The 13,506-nt window shown below is 37.1% G+C and overlaps 1 pseudogene; it reads left to right on the top strand.

Annotated features, from left to right (window-relative positions):
• Positions 1 to 6,087: 6,087 nt before the first annotated feature.
• On the top strand, positions 6,088 to 7,464 carry LOC119512830 (annotated as a pseudogene).
• Positions 7,465 to 13,506: the final 6,042 nt, after the last annotated feature.

Genomic DNA, 13,506 nt, shown 5'->3' with positions numbered 1-13,506 from the left:
AGAACAAAAGAAAGAATGGGGAACATAATCCAAAAAATCGAAATGGACCACAAGGATATGATAGATACAATGTCCAAATATAAGACTCATTGGTGTTTCAGAAGGGGAAGAGAAGGATAAAAGTCTAGGAAGAGTATTCAAAGAAATTGTTGGGGAAAACTTCCCATATCTTCTAAACACCATAAATACACAAATCATAAATGCCCAGTGAACTCCAAATAGAATAAATCCAAATAAACCCACTCTGAGACATATTCTGATCAGATTGTCAAATACTGAAGAGAAGGAGCAAGTTCTGAAAGCAGCTATAGAAAAGCAATTCACCACTTACAAAGGAAACAGCATAAGACTAAGTAGTGACTACTCAGCAGCCACCATGGAGACAAAAGGGCAGTGGCATGACATATTTAAAATTCTAAGAGAGAAAAATTGCCAACCAAGAATTCTTTATCCAACAAAGCTCTCCTTCAAATTTGAGGGAGAGCTTAAATTTTTCACAGACAAACACAGGCTGAGAGAATTTGCTAATAAAAGACTTGCCCTACTTCAGATACTAAGGGAGCCCTACCAACAGAGAAACAAAGAAAGGAGAGAGATATGGAGAAAGGTTCAGTACTAAAGAAATTCAGTGTAAGTATATTAAAGGACATTAAGAGAGAGAGGGAAAACATATATCTGACAAACATAAACCAAAGGATAGATGGCTGATTTAAGAAATGCCTTCACAGTAATAATATTGAATGTAAATGGATTAAATTACCCAAGATATAGATTGGCAGAATGGATCAGAAAAGTGAACCATCAATATGTTGCATACAAAAGACTCATCTTAGACACAGGGACACAAAGAAATTGAAAGTGAAAAGATGCTAAAAAATATTTCATGCAAGTTACAGCCAGAAGAAAGTAGAAGTAGCAATATTAATCTCAGATAAAATAGACTTTAAATGCAAGGATGTTATGAGAGACAAATAAGGCCACTACATACTACTAAAGGGGGCAATTCAACAAGAAGAAATAACAATCATAAATGTTTATGCACCCAATCAAGGTGCCACAAAATACATGAGACAAATATTGGCAAAACTAAAGGAAGCAATTGATGTTTCCACAACAATTGTGGGAGACTTCAACACATCACTCTCTCCTATAGATAGATCAACTAGACAGAAGACCAATAAGGAAATTGAAAACCTAAATAATCTGATAAATGAATTTGGTTTAACAAACATATGTAGAACATTACATCTCAAATAACCAGGATCCACATTCTTCTCTAGTGCTCACAGAACTTTCTCCAGAATAGATCATATGCTGGGACATAAAGCAAGCCTCAATAAATTTTAAAAAATTGAAATTATTCAAAGCACATTCTCTGATCACAATGGAATACAATTAGAAGTCAATAACCATCAGAGACAGAAAATTCACAAATACCCAGAGGTTAAACAACACACTCCTAAATAATCAGAGGGTTATAGAAGAAATAGCAAGAGATATCGCTAAATATGTAGAGATGAATGAAAATAAGAATACAACATATCAAAATCTATGGGATGCAGCAAAAGTGGTACTGAGGGGGAAATTTACAGCACTAAATGTGTACATCAAATAGGAAGAAAGAGCTAAAATCAAAGACCTAATGAAGTAACTAAAGAAGCTAGAAAATGAACAGCAAACCAATCCTAAGCCAAGTAGAAGAAAAGAAATAACAAGGATTAAAGCAGAAATAAATGACATAGAGAACAAAACAAACAAACAACAAAAAAAAACAGAGGGAATAAAGAACACCAAAAGTTGGTTCTTTGAGAAGATCAACAAGATTGACAAGCCCCTATCTAGACTGACAAAATCAAAAAGACAGAAGACCCATATAAACAAAATAATGAATGAGAAAGGTGGCATTACTGTCAATCCTGAAGAAATTAAAAAAAAAAAATTATAAGCGGATACTATGAATGACTGTATGCCAAAAAACTGGATAATATAGAGAAAATGGAGAATTTCCTGGAAACATATGAACAACCTAGACTTACCTGAGAAGAAATAGAAGACCTCAACCAACCAATCAGAAGCAAAGAGATCCAATCAGTTATCAAAAAGCTTCCTACAAAAAAATGCCCAGGGCCAAATGGCCAAATGGGCCAAATGGCTTCATAGAGGAATTCTAACAAATTGTCCAAAAATAACTGACACCAATCTTACTTAAACTCTTCCAAAATATTGTAGAAAATGGAACATTACCTAACATATTTTATGAAGCTAAAATCAATCTAATACCGAAACCAGGCAAAGATACTGCAAAAAAGGAAAACTACAGGCCAATCTCCCTAATGAATATAGATGCAAAAATTCTCAACAAAGACACATTAAAAAACCATACACCATGACCAAGTGGGGTTCATTCCAGGCATGCAAGGATGGTTCAACATAAGAAAATCAATCAGTGTATTACAGCACATTAGCAAATCAAAAGAGAAAAATCAAATGATCATCTCAACAGAAGCTGAAAAAGCGTTCGACAAAGTCCAACATCCCTTTTTGAAAAAGCACTTCAAAAGGTAGGAATTGAAGAAAACTTCCTCAACATGATAAAGAGCATATATGAAAAACCCACAGCCAGCATAGTACTCAATGGGGAGAGACTGAAAGCCTTCCCTCTAAGATCAGGAATGAGACAAGGATGCCCGCTGTCACCACTGTTATTCAACATTGTGCTTAGAAATGCTAGCCAGGGCAATCCAGCAAGACAAAGAAATAAAAAGCATCAGAATTGGAAAGGAAGAAGTAAACCTGTCATTATTTGCAGATGATATGATCTTGTATCTGAAAAACTCTGAGAAATTGACAGCTACTAGAGCTAATAGACAAATTTAGCAAAGTAGTGGGATACAAGATTAATGTACATAAGTCAGTAATGTTTCTGTATGCTAGAAATGAACAAAGTGAAGAGGCACTCAAGAAAAAGATATCATTTTCAATAGCAACTAAAAAAAAATCAAGTGCCTAGGAATAAACTTAACCAAAGATGTAAAAGACCTATACAAAGAAAACTACATATCTCTACTAAAAGAAATAGAAGTGGACCTTAAAAGATGGAAAAATATTCCATGTTCATGGATAGGAAGGCTAAATGTCATTAAGATGTCAATTCTACCCAAACTCACCTACAGATTCAAAGCAATCTCAATCTAAATTCCAACAACCTACTCTGCAGACTTGGAAAAGCTAGTTATCAAATTTATTTGAAAGGAAATATGCCTTGAATTGCTAAAAACATTCTATAAAAGAAAAACAAAGTGGGAGGACTTACACTCCCTGAATTTGAAGCTTATTATAAAGCCACAGTAGTCAAAACAGCATGGTACTGTAACAAAACTAGACATACTGATCAATGGAATCGAAGAGAGAATTCAGAGATAGACCCCCAGATCTATGGTCAACTGATCTTTGAAAACACTCCCAAAGCCACTGAAATGGGACATAACAGTCTTTTCAACAAATGGGTCTGGGAGAGCTGGATATCCATATCCAAAAGAATGAGAGAGGACCCCTATCTCACACCATACACAAAAATTAGCTCAAAGTGGATCAGAGATCTCAGTATAAAAGACACTACCATAAAACTCCTACCAACTCACTGTTGGTAGGGGAATAGAATGGTATAGCCCATCTGGAGGGCAGTGTGGTGGTTCCACAGGAAGCTAGCTCTAGGGTTGCTATATGTTCCTACAAACCTGTTATTGGGTACTTGGAATAACTGAGAGCAGGGACATGAATGCACATTTCACACTGGTGTTTACGGTGTCTGTATTCACGATTCACAATGGATGGAAGTGACCTAAGGGTACACTGACCGATGAATGGAATGGTGAACTGTGGTGTATATATTCAATGGAATACTGAGCAGCAGCAAGGAGAAATGAAGTTGTGAGTGGACCTTGAGGACAGTATGTTGAGTGAAATAAGCCAGAAACTAAAAGATAAACATTATAACACCTCACTAATATGGATTAACTAATGTGCAAACTCTGAGAATTAAATCTGAGAGCATAGGTTATCAGGGGAAGGCTTATGGTAAAGGTTCCTAGATTGTAAGCTCTTATAGCAGTCATATCTATTCCTGAGTTGTAATGGTTATTTCTGTATTCTGAGATGATGAGCAGTTTGTGTATAACCTGGCCAGTTCTTGGAACTTCAGGTATCTGTGTGACACCTGGGACTCAGAGTCAGAGTTCAGCAACTATGAATATTAACATTACCCCATACAGCAAATTTTAATGAAGCTGAAAAAGAAATCAGACCCTGATTAGAGATATGAACAAAATATACTTGGTTAGGACTAGCGTGAACCTGACTAAAGGGAAAAGGATGATATTGACAGTGTTTTAAACTTTAACTTCTATGTGACGCCAAAGGAATTGATGTTTATTTGGTGGAAAACGGATTTTTTCTGTAGCATGCTATATCATTTATCTTGTATGGTCAGTTTATTCAAACACCGTAATTACATGGAACCTTGTATGGGGGTGAGATCTGGTTGGGTTTTACAGATTAGCATGAAGCCCCAATACATCCCAAAGTATTTGCAAAGCACCCTTGAGGGACTGGGGAAAAATTGGAAATATTAAACTTCCCCACCTAGGAAATTCCAGATGTTCTCACAAGCATTGGGGATTGCTACTGTAGTAGGCCAAGTCCTTAATCTTGGGGATTGCCCTTATGAGGCTTCTTACTGCAAAGGAAAGGCGAAGCCTACTTATAATTTTGTCTAAGAGTCACCCCCAGAGAACCTCTTTCATTGCTCAGATGTGGCCTATCTCTCAACACTGCAGGTAAACTCACTGCCCTCCCCCTTATGTGGAACATGACTCCCAGGGATATAAATCTCCCTGGCAATGTGGGACAGGATTGCCAAGGATGAACCTGGACCCAGCATTGTGGGATTTGAGAACATCTTCTTGACCAAAAGGGGGAAGAGAAATGAAACAAAATAAAGTTTCAGTGGTTGAGAGATTTCAGATGGAGTCCAGAGGTCATTCTGGAGGTTATTCTTATGCATTTTATCCCTGTTCAGTTATTAGTGTATTAGAATAGCTAGAAGGAAAAACCTCAAACTTTTGAACCGCAATCCAGTATCCCTGATTCTTGAAAATGATTGTATAACTATATAGCTTAAATGGTGTGACTGTGTGATTGTGAAAACATTGTGGCTCATGCTCCCTTTATCCAGTGTATGGACAGATGAATAGAAAAAAAACAGGGACAAAAAGTAAATGAATAATGGGGTGGGAAAAGGAGTATGAGATGTTTTGGGTGTTCTTTCATGCTTTTGGTTTTATTTTTATTCTTATTTTCATCTTTATTTCTTGGAGTAATGAAAATGTTCAAAAAATTGACTGTGGTAATGAATGCACAACTATATGATAATACTGCAAGCAAGTGATTGTGTACTTAGGATGACTGTATGGTATGTGAATATATTTCAATAAAATTGCATTTAAAAATTTTAAAAAAAGAAGAGATATTCACCAAAATAAATTTGGTTATAATTGTAATTAGTCATAATATTTTGCATGAAATTTTACCATTCATTTAATGTCCAAAGCATTTATTAGGTTTTACATTCCAAATATTCACATTCGAAATGTTCAGAACGCCAAAAGAATCGTAAGTGCAGGGAAAATAGGAGATATGTGCAAATGTAAACAATTAAATATTTCATTGGCTACTGCCCAAGTTAACCAGGTAAGACAGCCTGAGGCAAAAGTTTCCATGCTGTCACATTTTAGGGGGTTGCAATCCAAGGGAAGCAAACTGAGGAATAAAGCAAAGTAAGACAGGGAAATATAGGGAGAAACATTAATTCTCAAGAAGCATGGTTGATGACTGCACGTCATCAGAAAGTCCAAATTAAACTGTCTCAGGAAAATTCATGAAGGTAGGACATCAGAATTCTTTCTAGGCAGGATCCTTCCCAGTTTCCACTTTCCTTTGATCAAAATCTGTCCACAGGGGTTTGGGAGGGGCCTGGGCAGGGACTGGGCATGGCCAGGGCATTGCCAGACTCGTACAGGGCCAGGGAAGATGGCAGCCATGCAGAAGGAGAAGATGCTGCTGATACTAGAATCACTGCACACAGATCCCCTACTCCCCATTTTATCCCTCCTGCACTACCAGAATCTAATCAATTATTGCTATGTCAGTGGAAGACTTGGCCAGCTATCAAGTCATGATCTGCTGTGGAGAAGACATTGCAAAAAATACTGCCTGATAACTGAGGAAGAGAAAACACAGAAGAAGCATGTTGGAAATCTCTCTTCATAGATACTTACTCTGATGTAGGAAGATACACTGACCAATATGCTGCTATTAAAAAGACCTGGGATGATCTCAAGAAATATTTGGAACCCAGGTGTCCTCTGATGATTTTATATCTGAAAGAGGGTGCTTGAGAAGATCTAGATGATGTGAAAGCTCACATAGGTTGCAATCTTCCTGAAGATTATAGATGTTCATATCGTATCCACAATGGGCAGAAGTTAGTGGTTCCTGGGTTGTTGGTCAGTATGGCACTGTCTAATCACTGTCGTCGTGTGTATTTGTTGGAATTTAATAAAGCTGCCAGAGATTTTCCAACAGAGACAGGGACTGAAATATTATCTCCCTTTAACTTTTGCATACATACTAGTTTGAGTCAGTAGGTAGCTTTCTACCAATGTGCAGACCAAATAGCTCAGAATCCAGTTGCTATTGAGATGTTTATCAATAGGTGCTACTTTTACTGATTGGTTTACCTCTTATGTCGACAATGTTGTATCAGGTGGCTTCCCCAGCATCAGAGACCAGATTTTCAGATATGTTCATGATCCAGAGTTTGTAGCAACAAGTGGGGATATTACAGTTTCAGTTTCCACATGGTTTCTGACAGAACTTAACTTTGTACATCCACCCCACTATTTCCTCACATACTGAATCAGGATTGAAATGTCAAAGGATGCACTGCCTGAGAAGGCTTGTCAGTTGGACAGTTGCTATTGGAGAATAACAAAGGCTAAGGTGATGTAGAAGAAGTTCAAGGCCCTGGAGAAGTTGGTGAATTACTGATCATCAGCCCAGGTCGAGTATATGAATACACAAGTTTTACCACATTCTTTACAACTTCAGTATATATGCAAGGATATTATACCTTCCATTTTTCTTTAGTTTAAAGACAAGATCTTCTATGTTACCATTCCCCGATTCCATGTGGCATGTCCGACATTAAGGGTATCTATAGCCCAACTGGAAACGTGTCCTGATGAAGATGAAGAGATGGAAAAGGAAGAACGGAAGGAGAAAGAAGACAATGATGGTGATTCAGCAGATATGGACGAATCAGATAAAGATGAGGAAGAGGTGAGAAAGAGGAGAGTCTTTGATGTTCCCATTCGCAGACATCACTGCTCACACCTTTTTAATTAAGCCCTCTGTTGACAGAAGCACTGGGATGAAGCCAGTCTGTTAAATAGAGCTCTCGATAATGTAAATAACTAAACTGTTCTCAGTATGTAGCAGGAAAACTAGCATGAAACATTGTTCCACGTCCTGGGTTCTATACGACATTACGTTACGAACTGGATTATTTTGGCTTGTTTTGTGTTTTTGAGGTAGAGGAGGAAATGGGAACCTTTTTTTCTCTTCCAGAAGTTAATGGGGGAAACAGTTCTCTAGCTAAGGAACAAACATTTCTTTGTTTTAAAATATTCTATACTTATCAAAATAAATGGAGGGGGAGGATTGTTTTGAATAAGGATTTAAAATGTAGCAGAAATATCTTTACAAGGATAGAGAGAAACTATGTGACTGAATAATTCTGTGAAAAGATTTCATGCAGTTGTGAATTATTTAGAAATGCGCAAAATTTGTAATTAAGCCAATCCATTTAGTGATTCCTGTATATTTTGTACTCACAAGGAACTAATTGACTAAATAACTCAAATGCTAGTGGTCTGTCCTTTCTTAGACAATCTGTCTTTGAATTTAAAGTCTCTATCACTAAGACCTTGAATTTAAAGTGTTCATCACTACAGCCTTGAATTTGGTCTTCACTACCATGACCTTGACCTTGAATTTAATGTCTTCAACAATATGACCTTTATCATATTCACAGATGCATCACTTCCAAAATATAGTGTGTAAAAGTCTTAAGTGTTGCTTATTAACAAAAGATTCTTAACAATGTCTCATTTAGTTTAAATTTGTAAATATTGCTTCTGTTTTGTTTCTCCTTTATATACCTGATTGTCTAAAAGTAACATGAACTTATGTTAGGATTAAGTATGTGACTGAAACTTGGATATTTTGTAATTATATAATTGATAGTTTGGAATGAAATCCTTCAAGTTTCAACAACGTGCATTTTAAATGCTAAAAAACAAAAACAAAAAAATACCTGTCTACAAGTTATCAACAAACCATATTTCCAGTATGTCTTACAGGGCCCCTCGCTTAAGCTTCTGTGGACATTTGTGCTTCTGTGTTTCTGAACTGGCTTGTGTACAGGTGCAACTGTCTAAGTGTCAGTCATCCTACACATGTGAAATAATTGCTCTGATGTGGTGGCAGCAATAGGTGTTGAACTATGGACTTGAACCATCTCTAGGGCCATTTTGGCCTGCAAGTGAGGCAGTATCCAATGTCTAAAATGGAGGAGGTGTCTTCAATGTTACACAAAATTTAATTTAGTAAGGACGTCCCTTGCACTGTTCTGGTATAGTTGAATCATGTAGGAAAGAAAGTTGCCCTCTCCTAGGAGAAAGCATATCCTGTCCTTCAAGGTAACCAACCATGAGCTACAACATCCAAAAAGAGTTTTAGCTAATAGGCTGACCAAACTATAGGTGTCAATATTTATATTCATCTCTCTCCTCTCCTACCTATTTAAGATGTCCATCACTCTTGGCCATCCTTTTGGCTTTTCTGGGCTGTTTGCTTGGAGGAACAATCCATAGCCCAAGGTGGTCTGTATATTTAGGTGCCTTATCCTGCGTCCTTGTAGATACAGTTGAGGAAACTGACCATTTTCATATAATGTTGGGCACAGAAGCACCAAGAGGAGGTGCATGGAATCCTCCACCCCTCGAGACAATTAACATGAATTTTCTGTAAAGTAAGTCCTTTCTTTTCTTGCTAGCCCCCAACATGAGAAGCCCCATCTGACAAGGTGGTAACCACAAACTGCAGTTCATTGGGTAACTTACCATATCTCCAGCCAGGAGCATAGCTTCCTCCAGTTCCAAGAACCTGAAAGATCCTACGTTTGTGGGAATTAGAAGTACAAATTCCTCAAGTGGATGACTGGAAGTGATTGTGGGAGATGTCAGTACCACTTTAACCTCTTGGTTGCCAGAGCAGTTTTTCTATTGAGGACACTGCACTCTATAAATTTATTAGTTCAGTGCATAGGCTGCATCCTGGAAGGCAGTACTCAATCCCACATGGTGTTTTCCCCAGGTTGGTGCCTTAGCTGATGTAGCCATCCCTTCCAACGGCAGTGCTGTGCAATCAGGCGGGCTGATCCTTGGTGGTGGAGTACATGGTATGACCAGTGAAAACCATATTTATAAGCCCATTGTAAAACATTCTTTTCTGTAAAGGGCTGAAGAAATGTATGGAGTACCATGTCAGTAGATTAGGCATTATGTAAGTCTTCAGATAATGGCACCGAGTATACATCAAGCATTGACAGCCAATCCATGAATTGACTCCAAAATAGTTGAATCTTCAACTCTCCCAATGTGGAAGGGGTTGATATTATTGATAAGTCCCTATTTGGATGGCAGGTCTCCCTGAAGAATGATATCATGTAAAACATTGCAAACATTCATCTTTGGTCTCTGCTGCTGGCAGTTTGGATATTCACAGGTGGGAATAGCTAGTTAATTTTTTTTTTTTTTTTTTTTTGTTCATGATGGTTTAGGTAGTCTTTTTATTAAGATTTAGTCACACATCATACAATTATCCAAAATATACAATCAATCGATCACATTACCATCACATAGTTGTTCATTCATCACCCAAATCTATTTTTTAAACATTTTCCTTGTACCAGAAAAAGTGAAAATAAGAATAAAAAAACAAGAGTAAAAAAAGAACACCAAATGACCCCCCCCCTCCCTTTTCTCATGTAGTTTTTTGTCCCCATTTTTCTACTGCATCCATCCATATCCTGGATAAAGGGAGTGTGATCCACAAGGCTTTCACAATCACACTGTCACCCCTTGTAAGATACATTGCTATACAATCATTTTCAAGAATCAAGGCTACTGGGTTGTAGTTTGATAGTTTCAGGTGTTTACTACTAGTTATTCCAATTCATTAAAACCTAAAAGGAGTTATCTATGTAGTGCATAAGAGTGTCCACCAGAGTGACCTCTCAACTCAATTTGGAATCTCTCAGCCACTGAAACTTTATTTCATTTCATTTCACATCCCCATTTTTGTCAAGAAGATGTTCTCCATCCCACAATGCCAGGGCCAAATTCCTCCCTGGAAGTCATATACCATGTTGCCAGGGAGATTTATACCCCTGGATGTCAGATCCCATGTAGTGGGGAGGGCAGTGATTTCACCTACCAAATTGGCTTAGCTAGAGAGAGAGGGCCACATCTGAGCAACAAAGAGGGATTCAGGGGGAGACTCTTAGGCACAATTATAAGCAGGCCTAGCCTCTCCTTTGCAGTTAGAGGCTTCTTAAGGGCAAGTCCCATGATAGAGGGTTCGGCACATCAACCTGCCAGTCCTCAATATTTGTGAGAACATCAGCAACCATCCAGGTGAGGAAGCCCAACACCTCTACATTTTCCCCCAGCTCCTCAGGGGGCCTTTGCATATATTTTTTTTTTTCTGTTCTGTTTTTTTCTTTTTTTTTTTAGTTAACTTTTTCAAAAATTAAAAAAAAAAAAAACAGACAATGAAAACACTTTTCAAACAAAACCTAGTTCATTCTTATAGAAGGGGAACTCCTAGGTTCTTGGGTTCATGGATACATAGCATCCATTTTCCAGGATTTACCTTGCCTATGGGTACATTGTATAAGTGCTGGGAGGGAGAGAGAGTCAAACTGACAACCATAGGGTGAGTCAACCTATGCTCCCAGTTTTGAGAGACTTAACTGTGGTGGATAACTTCTGGTAAGCAATAATGAGAGCGATAAAGAAAATGCATATTATTAATTTCATGGATTTAACTGGGAGCCTCTTCCCTAGGCAAAATTGTTACTAACCTTCCAATGTAGTTTCTTTCAGCACTATGACCAATAAACCCAGCCATTCTCCACTGTCCATTGATTCAGTATATTCATGCCTTAGTTCTCCGCCCCACCTTACAATGAATTTTTGCTTCATCACTGCATTTAGAGCCACCCTTGAAATGGATTGTAATTTGGTAGATCTTCTGCAGCCAACATATTTCACTGGTTATCTGTAAATCAGGTCTGTGTCCTTCCATCCCTCATGAAGGAAGCACTTAGGAAGTTACAGGCTTGTGTGGAAGGAGAGATGACCATACAATGGAGGTAGATACCAAGGGAGTCTGGGCCTCCTGGTAATATAATTTACTTCTTACTCCTGCACCTCCTCAAATGAACCATTGGTATCATAAAATATATTGTGCCTTGGCTCACTGATCCTCTGACAGGTGGAACTGGTAACTCCCTGGCTCATAGTCTCTTGGTGTCAAATCTTCAGTTATATTTTTTATTGAGTCCCAACATGGGTGTACCGGAAGTCACTGTAAATTGGTTTGTCCATTCAGTTGCTGGAATTAGTTTTAATGGGGATTATGTTTGATGCAAAGTTTATTGGTGCCACACATGCATTTTCACGTATTCCAGATAGAGAAACAGATAAGCAAAAGCCAAAGAACAGTGGAGGTTAAAAAGAAGAACCAGCATCTAAAAGCCTACGACTTCCCTAGATTTGGAAATGCAATACTAATTATTACAATATTTACTCTTTTGTTGTGAGAAACAGAAGAGAGAATGGAAGAAAAAAAGAGTTATTTTTTATTATATTCAGTTCTATAATCCTATTAAAAAAGAAGACATTTGCAACCATAATTTCCTTTTACTACTAAAGGAAAATCAATAAAAACAGATTGTGTATCATGGCAAAATGGATTACTTTATATTATTGAAGATAATGCTTGTGCAAACTTAAATAGAGTGCTGGAGAAAGTCTGAACTGTCAAGATGAAATAGTTGTAATTGAGACAAGTCACAAATAGAATTAACATACACTTATGCAGTAAATTCTTACTTATTTGGAAACGGAAGCTTGACTCAGTGAAAAACAAGACTTACAGTGTACTTTTAGAGGGAGGAATATATAACCAACATGTGCATAATATTCTTGTGCTTACAAAATGTTTTCGTATACATTATTTTAATCATATTACTTACAAGTATTTATAGTGAGTTAACTAAATGCTAACAATGTTCTGCCAAGTAGAAGTATGGTTGAATCTAACTCAATGAAAGAGTAAAGAATATTGTAATAAGTATGCTATTGGTAGAGTTTGTATAAAATACATTTCTTAAGCAGTTTCTCTCTCAATAAAATGAATCAACCCACTCCGACACTTGGTTTTTACAATGGTAATTTGCATGTGAATCTTTATTTAATAATTGTTATAAAAATACCAAATTAGCATAAGTTCTCACTAAAGATAAAAATTAGATTTTAGTGTATATAATTACAAAAAAACGTAAAATTTGCATTTCCATTATTTATTTATCTTTTTTTGTTTGCAAAGTTTAGTGTTTATTATAAATCAGACATATGAGGAAAGAACTCTGGCATGACTTGCATAAAAGAACAGGCAAACTGGATTTCTTTATGCTCAGAGAACTAACGATGAGAAATGAAAGGTTCATGGAAACAATCATGAACACAGACTTCATTTATGAAACACAAATGCAGAGATTCAAACCCATTCATAAACTGATCGTATAAAAAGGCAAGGTCTTCCAGATCATTCTGCCTCCTGGAATTTACTGACTACCTGAGAAATTTCCACAACATGATGCTTTTGGGGCTAAAACAAGGAAAGTCCTAGCAAAGGGGAACAACTGGTTACCCTAATTATTGAATACTTTTGATTGAGGTAGGAAGCAATTGGTGTGAATGTATTGGAACATTCTCATAGTATCAAACTCTATCTTTTAGGTCTTTTGAATCTGATCACTCCCAGAAGACTCCAAAAACACATGGTTTTATTTTTACAAAAAAACATACAGGAGCTTTCAGAAACGTAAGATATCTTCAGTTAGTTCATCATCACTGTACTCCTAACTAAAAATTCTAAAGTTCTACTTTCCATTCTCAGCTATTGACTGTCTGCTATCTTAGTTTTGTACTAACTTTATTTTTTCATCCTTTTTTTTCTATTAAAGCGGTAGTAGTTTGGCAGAAAAATCACGCAGGAACACAGAGTTCTCACATATCCTCACCCCCCCACCCCCCC

This window comes from Choloepus didactylus, chromosome 17, assembly GCF_015220235.1.
Source record: "Choloepus didactylus isolate mChoDid1 chromosome 17, mChoDid1.pri, whole genome shotgun sequence".
Taxonomy (NCBI): Eukaryota; Metazoa; Chordata; class Mammalia; order Pilosa; family Megalonychidae; genus Choloepus; species Choloepus didactylus.
Note: the sequence above shows the minus strand (reverse complement) of the source record. Positions and strands in the feature narration are given on the sequence as shown.